We start from the raw sequence: 7,115 nt of genomic DNA, 5'->3' as shown, positions 1-7,115 counted from the left end.
TAATAGTGGCTATCCTAACAGGTGTGAGGTGATATTTCATTGTGGTTTTGATTTGTATTTCCCTGATGGTTGGTGATGTTGAGCACCTTTTCATGTAATTGGTGGCCATTTGTATGTCACCTTTGGGAAAATGTCTATTTAGGTTCTTTTCCGACTTTTTAATTGGACTATTTGGGGTTTTTTTGCTGTTGAGTTCTATGAGTTCTTTATGTATTTGGGATATTAACCCCTTATCAGATATATAGTTTGGTAATATTTTCTCCCATTTTGTATGTTGCCTTTTCATTTTGTTGATTGTTTCCTTTGCTGTGCAGAAACTTTGAAAAACTTAAATTCTAATTCCCATTATGAAATAGTTTCACAGAATCTAGAAATATTAGGAGATATCAGTTTCTAAAACCCTGTGGTTAAGCATATTTTGAATAATCGCCACAATTTTTTCAAGGCCTTTGCAAGATGTTTTGTGTTTTAATCCCCTCTTCCTTTGAAGCTCTTTGAGCAGTAGGCTTTGGAACTCAGGCCAGATTGTTTAGCTTATATACCTTATAATTAAAAGAAATGTTAACTTTTACTTTTGCTTATGCTTTGATACTGAGAGCAAATTCACATATGTGATATTGTGGTGGCAGAGGGTTAGGAATATTGGCAGGTTAGTTCAACTCCTGTCTTATGGCAGGTGCTGTTCTGGGCTTCATGTAGTATACACAATCTCAACAAATACAGGCAAGATCCTCAAGGCTAGGGAAGGTCTGATTATTCTTCTCAGAGTATGCTGTGTGAATCAGTCAGGGTTCTCCAGGGAACAGAACCAATAGGAGGCACACACGCACACACACAAACATATATATATATATATATGGAAAAAGATTTATTAGATTATTATGAGGAATTGGCTCATAAGATTATGGAGGCTGAGAAATCCTCCAGATCTGTAGTTGCAAGCTGGAGACCCAGGGGAGTTGATGATGTAGTTTCAGTCTGAAAGTCAGCAGACCTGAGACCCAAGAAGAGCTGATGGTCATTTTGAGTTCAGAGGCTAGAAAAGACTAATGTCACAGCTCAAAGCAGTCAGGCAGGCGGAGTTTCCTCTTACTCATCATTTTTGTTCTATTTGGGTCTTAATTGATTGGATAAATTTCACCTACATTAGGGAATGCAATTTGCTTTACTTGGTCTACAGATTCAAATGTTAATCTTCATCCAGAAACACCTTTAAGACATACCCAGAATAATGTTTAAACAAATATCTGGGCACCCTGTAGCCCTGTCAAGTTGAAACATAAAATTAACCATTACTCTGTGGTTACCACTGAGGATTTCCAGGATGACTTTGGTGATGTATGAACAAATTTACTAGCTGTGTGACCTTGGGCAAGTTATTTAACTTGTGCCTCAGTTTTCTTATTTGTAAGATAAAAATGATAATATTTCTTCCCTCACTGGATTGTTTAGAGGCTTAAATGAATTACTATTTGTAAAGTGTTTAAAAGCATGCACGAAAAGTTCTATGTGTAACATGTATTAAATATAACTTTAACATATTTCAATGGTTATGTATTTATTTTTTGAAGCGCAGAAGAAAGAAATACACCTAGCATGATTTCAAGGATATTTTTGCTTAGGATGAAACTAAGTGAAAAATGTGGATTGATTTCAAGACCAATATTAAATAAATACTAGTATAGGAGGTATGTGGAAATGACAAAAATTGTGATGGTAGAAAGTGAGTGATTAGGTTTAGGAAATAAAGAAGAAGGTAATATCCAGGATGACAAACAACCCAGTTTTCTGAGGGATTTCCTGGGATGCAGAACATTCAGTGCTAAAACTGGGGAGTCCCCAGCAAACCAGGATGGTTGGTCACTCTCTATATAACTACAGTCTGATATTTATCCCACAAACATTTTTTGAGCACCTACATTGTTCCAGGCAATGGGGGCTTCCAAAGAGTCCCTGCCTCTAATGAGCTCTACGTAGAAAGGACCCTGGTTTACCACTGATGTGCCTGTGATTTTCAGCAAGGCTCTTCAGCTTCTCTCCATCTGTGTTTCTTATTCTACAAAAGAAGTGGTTAGAATAAATGATCTCTAAATCCCTTCTGGCACTGGGGTTCTTCGACATGAAGCACACAGTACATCTGTTACTGCTAAAATCTCAACTCCCCCTGATGTCCAGAGTGAGAAAGCAACAATGAGCAAAGCGTCCATTGTGATTCTTTTCTTAGCTCTCAATTCCAGCCTGGGGTGCGGGAGCCCCTGCTCTCTCCTCACCTCCCAACCCAACCACAATTCTGACACAAAATGACCATCCCAAACTTAGGATCCTTTGGAAAGGCCTGAGTAATGTACGTGGCCTGGGAAATTGACAGAAGAGAGATTTCTCAATAGGCCCCAACATGCAAGATTTCTGTAAGAAGAACTTGTACAATTTATTAGGGCTAGAGGAGGTGTTCATGAGGTCAGGAAATACAGGTTGCTATAATTGTGGGTGTGTTTGAAAGTTGAAAAGGAATCTTTGGTGGTAGGACCAGGATAAATAATTTACTTAGTTGATTAAGAGGTTCTTGTCTGAAGCCTTGTTTCTCTTCTTCAAATGACCTTTCGAAGTTGACAGTATTCCATGTTTCAGGCAAGTTATGCTACATAAGAATGTAACTAACTGACCGTTTGTTTTTGTTTGACTAAAATCATCTTACAGTTATGGCTTGGAAAACATATTTCACACAAATTGTGATTTATATATTTTTTTTCCAAAGTCAATTTAATGCAATGAATATCTATTGAGTGTCAGTTATGAGCTCAGTTTTGTGAAGTCATGAAGAGGAATGAAATCTTCGTTGCTAGGAGCTTTGGCCAAGGGAGGCATGACAGGAATCCAATCATCCACATTAAATTGATGTTGCCATTTGTGGAGAAGCTGATTATTTTTACTTGGAACTGAGTTTTGCTTTATGTGAAATATGATGGATAGGAATGAGGCTTTGGGTACTGGTGAGTCTAAGAAGAGTTTTTTTCTTCTGAAAACTTAGTTCTCAAGAGTTCTGTCTTTTATCATAATAAACCTCTTCTAAAACTTGTAACGCCCAGAATCTCGCCAGGCAACATTATAACTCTAATTATAGCTCCCCTGAGTCATTGGAAGTTTTTAGAACAAGAATTTTGAGAGATAGATAGACTATAAAAGCAAGGTTATTTCACTGGGGGTATAGCTCAGGGGTAGAGCATTTGACTGCAGATCAAGAGGTCCCTGGTTCAAATCCAGGTGCCCCCTCTACCTTTCTGTTTTATAAGGATTGAGTTTGACTTTATTATTTTCTGTGGCTCATGGCTGATTGAATAATAACTAATGTCCTTACATTCTTAGTATATACCCGGCATCAGTCTTTGATTATCTCCTCCATTTCTAACCCAAATTTTATAAGATACATACTATTAGTATTTCCATTTTACATGGGGAAACTGAGACTTGGAGATGCCGGTAATTTGCTGAAGGTCAAAAAGCTATAAAACGCAGATTCAGGATTTGAATTCAGAGCACATTCTCTCCATGACTTCAGTATACTACCCATACTTTTGTCCTAATGTTAAAAGCTGTGTGACAAAATCCTACTTAGCAATGCTCCCAAGGTCCTATTATTGTCCGTGGAGTTTTAGAACCTTTTGACTGCAAGAAAAACCCAGGACTTTATGACTATGTCCACCCTTTGCAGTGCCCTGGAGAAAGTCAAGGAATAGACTTTTATCTTTATCTATAGAACATTGTTGGGGATAACATGAACCGGCCTGAAGTTTAAGGAACTGCACTTTTCCCTTCTCTAAAACTTGAGGAATATCCATTACCTTCTATCCCCTGTTCATTTGCTACAGCCAAGCACCCCACATTGGGTACCTTCACTTAGGACCCAGGGATAGGGCCAACGGTCAGGCCCTAGTCTAGGTCTAACTTCCAACTACAACACAGGCAATGAATGCTCTGTCTTTCGATCAATTTGAACAACATACACTATGCATTATGTACCAGAACCAGAGCACAGCATGCACTATGTACCAGAACTGTGCAAAGCGTGAATCCAGAGGTGTGCAAGACAGAGCCTCTGTCCTCAGTCTGCTCTCATTCAGAATGTAGGCATGTAAAACAAGAAAACACAGCACTATGCACTGTGCTGAGCTGTGCCAGGTGCAGTAACGTGGAAGACACAGTGAGACTTCTGTCTGGAGGAGGGGAAGTTAAGGGAAGCTTCAAGAGAAGCTGATGTCCAACCAGGGTTTCAAAGATGAATAATAGCTCACAGATGGAAGGCAGAATGGAGGTGGGGGCAGTGGAGAGGGGTGGTTGTAGTTCCAGACAGAGGAAACGGCATGGGCAGAGAAGGGGGAGCCAGGTGGATGCAGTTGGAGGCAGCTGGAGCACAAAATGTGATAGGAGGAATGTCAGAAGATGATGAAGCTGAAGAGGCTGGTAAAGATCTGATGGGAAGAACTTAGCATGTTGTGCTAAGAGACGAAGATTTTCGTTAAGGCATTTAATGGGGAATGATCTAGATAGACTTAGTTTTTGAGCGGGCTGCTCTGGGGGCAGTAGAGGGTGACACGTTGGGTGGAGGCCAGGAGGCTGTTTAGGAGGTGGTGGCACTGACAGTGCCAGGGTGGGGCGGACTTAAGCGATGTCAAAGGTAAAATCAACAGCACACAGCAATTCACTGGAACTGGGGAGGTGGGGGTGGGAGGAGCCTAGAGTTGCTAGATGACTGAGTCAACAACCAAGATAGGGAGGAGACTGATCAGCTGGGTAAGCAGGCAGGCCCTGCACTGGGCCCTGAGCCTACACTGGACTCTTGGCCCCACCATCTGCTGGCTGTGTGACCTTGGGCCACATATTTCAATCACTCTGTGCCACAGTTTCCAACCTGCAAATTCGATATGCTACTAATATTAATAATACCTATTTTATGAGATTTTTGTGATGATTACATGGGAAGCTGTGGGTAGGACTTTTAGTACCATGCCTGGTGCATTGCAAATGCCCAATATATATGAGCTATTATTATTATAACAAAGCAAAACAGGGAGAGATGCAGGTTTGGGCAAGATGACAAGCTTAGTTTTGGGAATACTGGTTTTGAAGTCTGAGGTTCCTGCTGGGTATCAAAGTGGAGAGGCTGAGAGTGGGTGTCTGGGGCCCTCGGACAACGTGTGAGCTGGAGCTCTGGCTGCTGTTTGCTCCCTGGCCCTCCAGCAGCTGACAGGCATCATCAGGGAGAATTTGTTGCAATGACAAAGATTTCCTTGACTTTTTTGCTCAACCTTGGAGATACACAAGATTGAGTCCTCAGATTGGAACCCAAGGGAATAAGAATTGGAGGTGTTTAAAATTGAATTTTGGGCTTTGGAATATCCAGGGACTTTTGTTTGATTGTTTTTCTTTCTTTCTTTTTTTTTAATGTAAAATGAGACAGTTGGTCCTAGATGAGGTTCCCTTTGAAAACATGCACATTATACAGTATGCCCAAATGCACAAAATTTGCCTATAATTTCAGAGCAGAACATGAACCCCTGAAGCCCATTTGTGCATACCCCGTTAAGATCCATCCCCTCCATGTCCAATACTTGTTTGTAGGCCCTACTGCTCAAAACGTTCATTGCTATGCCCAGAGATCTATAGGCAACTGGTGGTGTATTTTAAAAGCTGGAAAATTAAACTAAGTCTACCGCACTGAGCTTCAGCTGCTGGGAAGAGAATAAGCGTACATGCTCTGGGAAAAGCAACAGGTATGGCTAGAAGGAAACAGGATGAATGAAGTACTGCTGACACAAAAGATATTTATGAGGTGTGACATAGGTCATAAAAATGAAATAATGCTTATATGAAGCCTATTAATGTCATGGGGGTATAGCTCAGTGGTAGAGCATTTGACTGCAGATCAAGATGTCCCTGGTTCAAATCCAGGTGCCCCCTATGGCATGCTTTTGCTGGACTAGAGTAAGGCAAGGAAGGCACCCAGGGCTCAAAGTTTAAGGAGGCATTTATGCAGGTTCCTGCAAACACCTTGCCTCATTAATTCCCTCACAGTAGAGCTAAGGACTCACATAAATTCACCTTCGCTCTAACACACACACACACACACACACACACACACACACACACACACACACACAGACATAGTCACACACACGCAGAAATAATCACACACCCACATATAACACATGTGTGCTTTTTTACATGTACCTTTCTTTCTTCTTTCCTGTATATTGAATCTTATTTACCAGACCCTTTCCATCTTCCTTTCTTTAAGCTTTTTATTTTATTTCAGAGTTTGTAAACTCTATAAATTTTAGATTTACAGAAGAATTGTTAAGATTTTACAATACAGAGAGGTCCTGTATACTCTCCTCCTACCTTCCCCTACTGTTAACATCTTACATAATCAAGATATATTTATGAAAACTATGAAATAAAATGTTTGAGGTGATGGATGTGCTAATTACCCTGATTCGATCATTACACATGTCTAAAAATATGAGTATCAAAATATCACACTGTGCCACATAAATTGGTGCAATTATTATGTGTCAATTAAAAATAATAATAAAAGAAAAATGAAAGAACCTATGAAATAAACACTGGTGCAACACTGTTAACCAAATGACAGACTTTATTCAGATTTCACTAATTTTTTTTTCTGCTAATGTCTTTTTTCTGCCCCAGAATTCAATCCAAGAAGGATACCATATTGCTTTTAGTTGTAATATCCCTTAGTCTTCTTCAAACTCTGACAATTTCTCAGTCTTTCCCCCCCTCTTTTTTTCTGTAACCTTGACACTTATGAAAAGTCCTGCCTAAATATTTTGCAGAATGACCCTCACTTTGGGTATTTTCTCATGATTACACTGGGGTTATGGATTTTTAGGAGAAATATCACAAGGATAATGCACCCTTTTTGTTATACCATGTTAGGGGTAAATGATAAACACTGTAACAATTTAAGGATCTGCTACACTGGTAAAACATTTAGGATCCACTGTCTGGGGCATGTCACGCTATGCCTTCTAAAGTGACAGAGGTGGCTATACTTTGCACTTCTCACTACACAAAACGGGGGATGTAACTTGGTGGAC

The 7,115-nt window shown here is 40.0% G+C and overlaps 2 non-coding genes across 2 annotated transcripts; both read left to right on the top strand.

The window, feature by feature from the left end:
* The first annotated feature begins 3,198 nt into the window (after positions 1 to 3,198).
* On the top strand, positions 3,199 to 3,270 carry TRNAC-GCA. The gene has a single exon. It is a non-coding gene; the product is annotated as a tRNA-Cys (tRNA).
* A 2,613-nt stretch (positions 3,271 to 5,883) lies between these two features.
* TRNAC-GCA lies at positions 5,884 to 5,955 on the top strand. The gene has a single exon. It is a non-coding gene; the product is annotated as a tRNA-Cys (tRNA).
* The last annotated feature ends 1,160 nt before the right edge of the window (positions 5,956 to 7,115 follow it).

The sequence above is a fragment of the Propithecus coquereli genome, unplaced genomic scaffold (genome assembly GCF_000956105.1).
Source record: "Propithecus coquereli isolate 6110/MARCELLA unplaced genomic scaffold, Pcoq_1.0 Scaffold12, whole genome shotgun sequence".
NCBI lineage: Eukaryota > Metazoa > Chordata > Mammalia > Primates > Indriidae > Propithecus > Propithecus coquereli.
The sequence above is the reverse complement of the archived record's forward strand: the minus strand, read 5'-3'. Positions and strand labels throughout refer to the sequence as shown.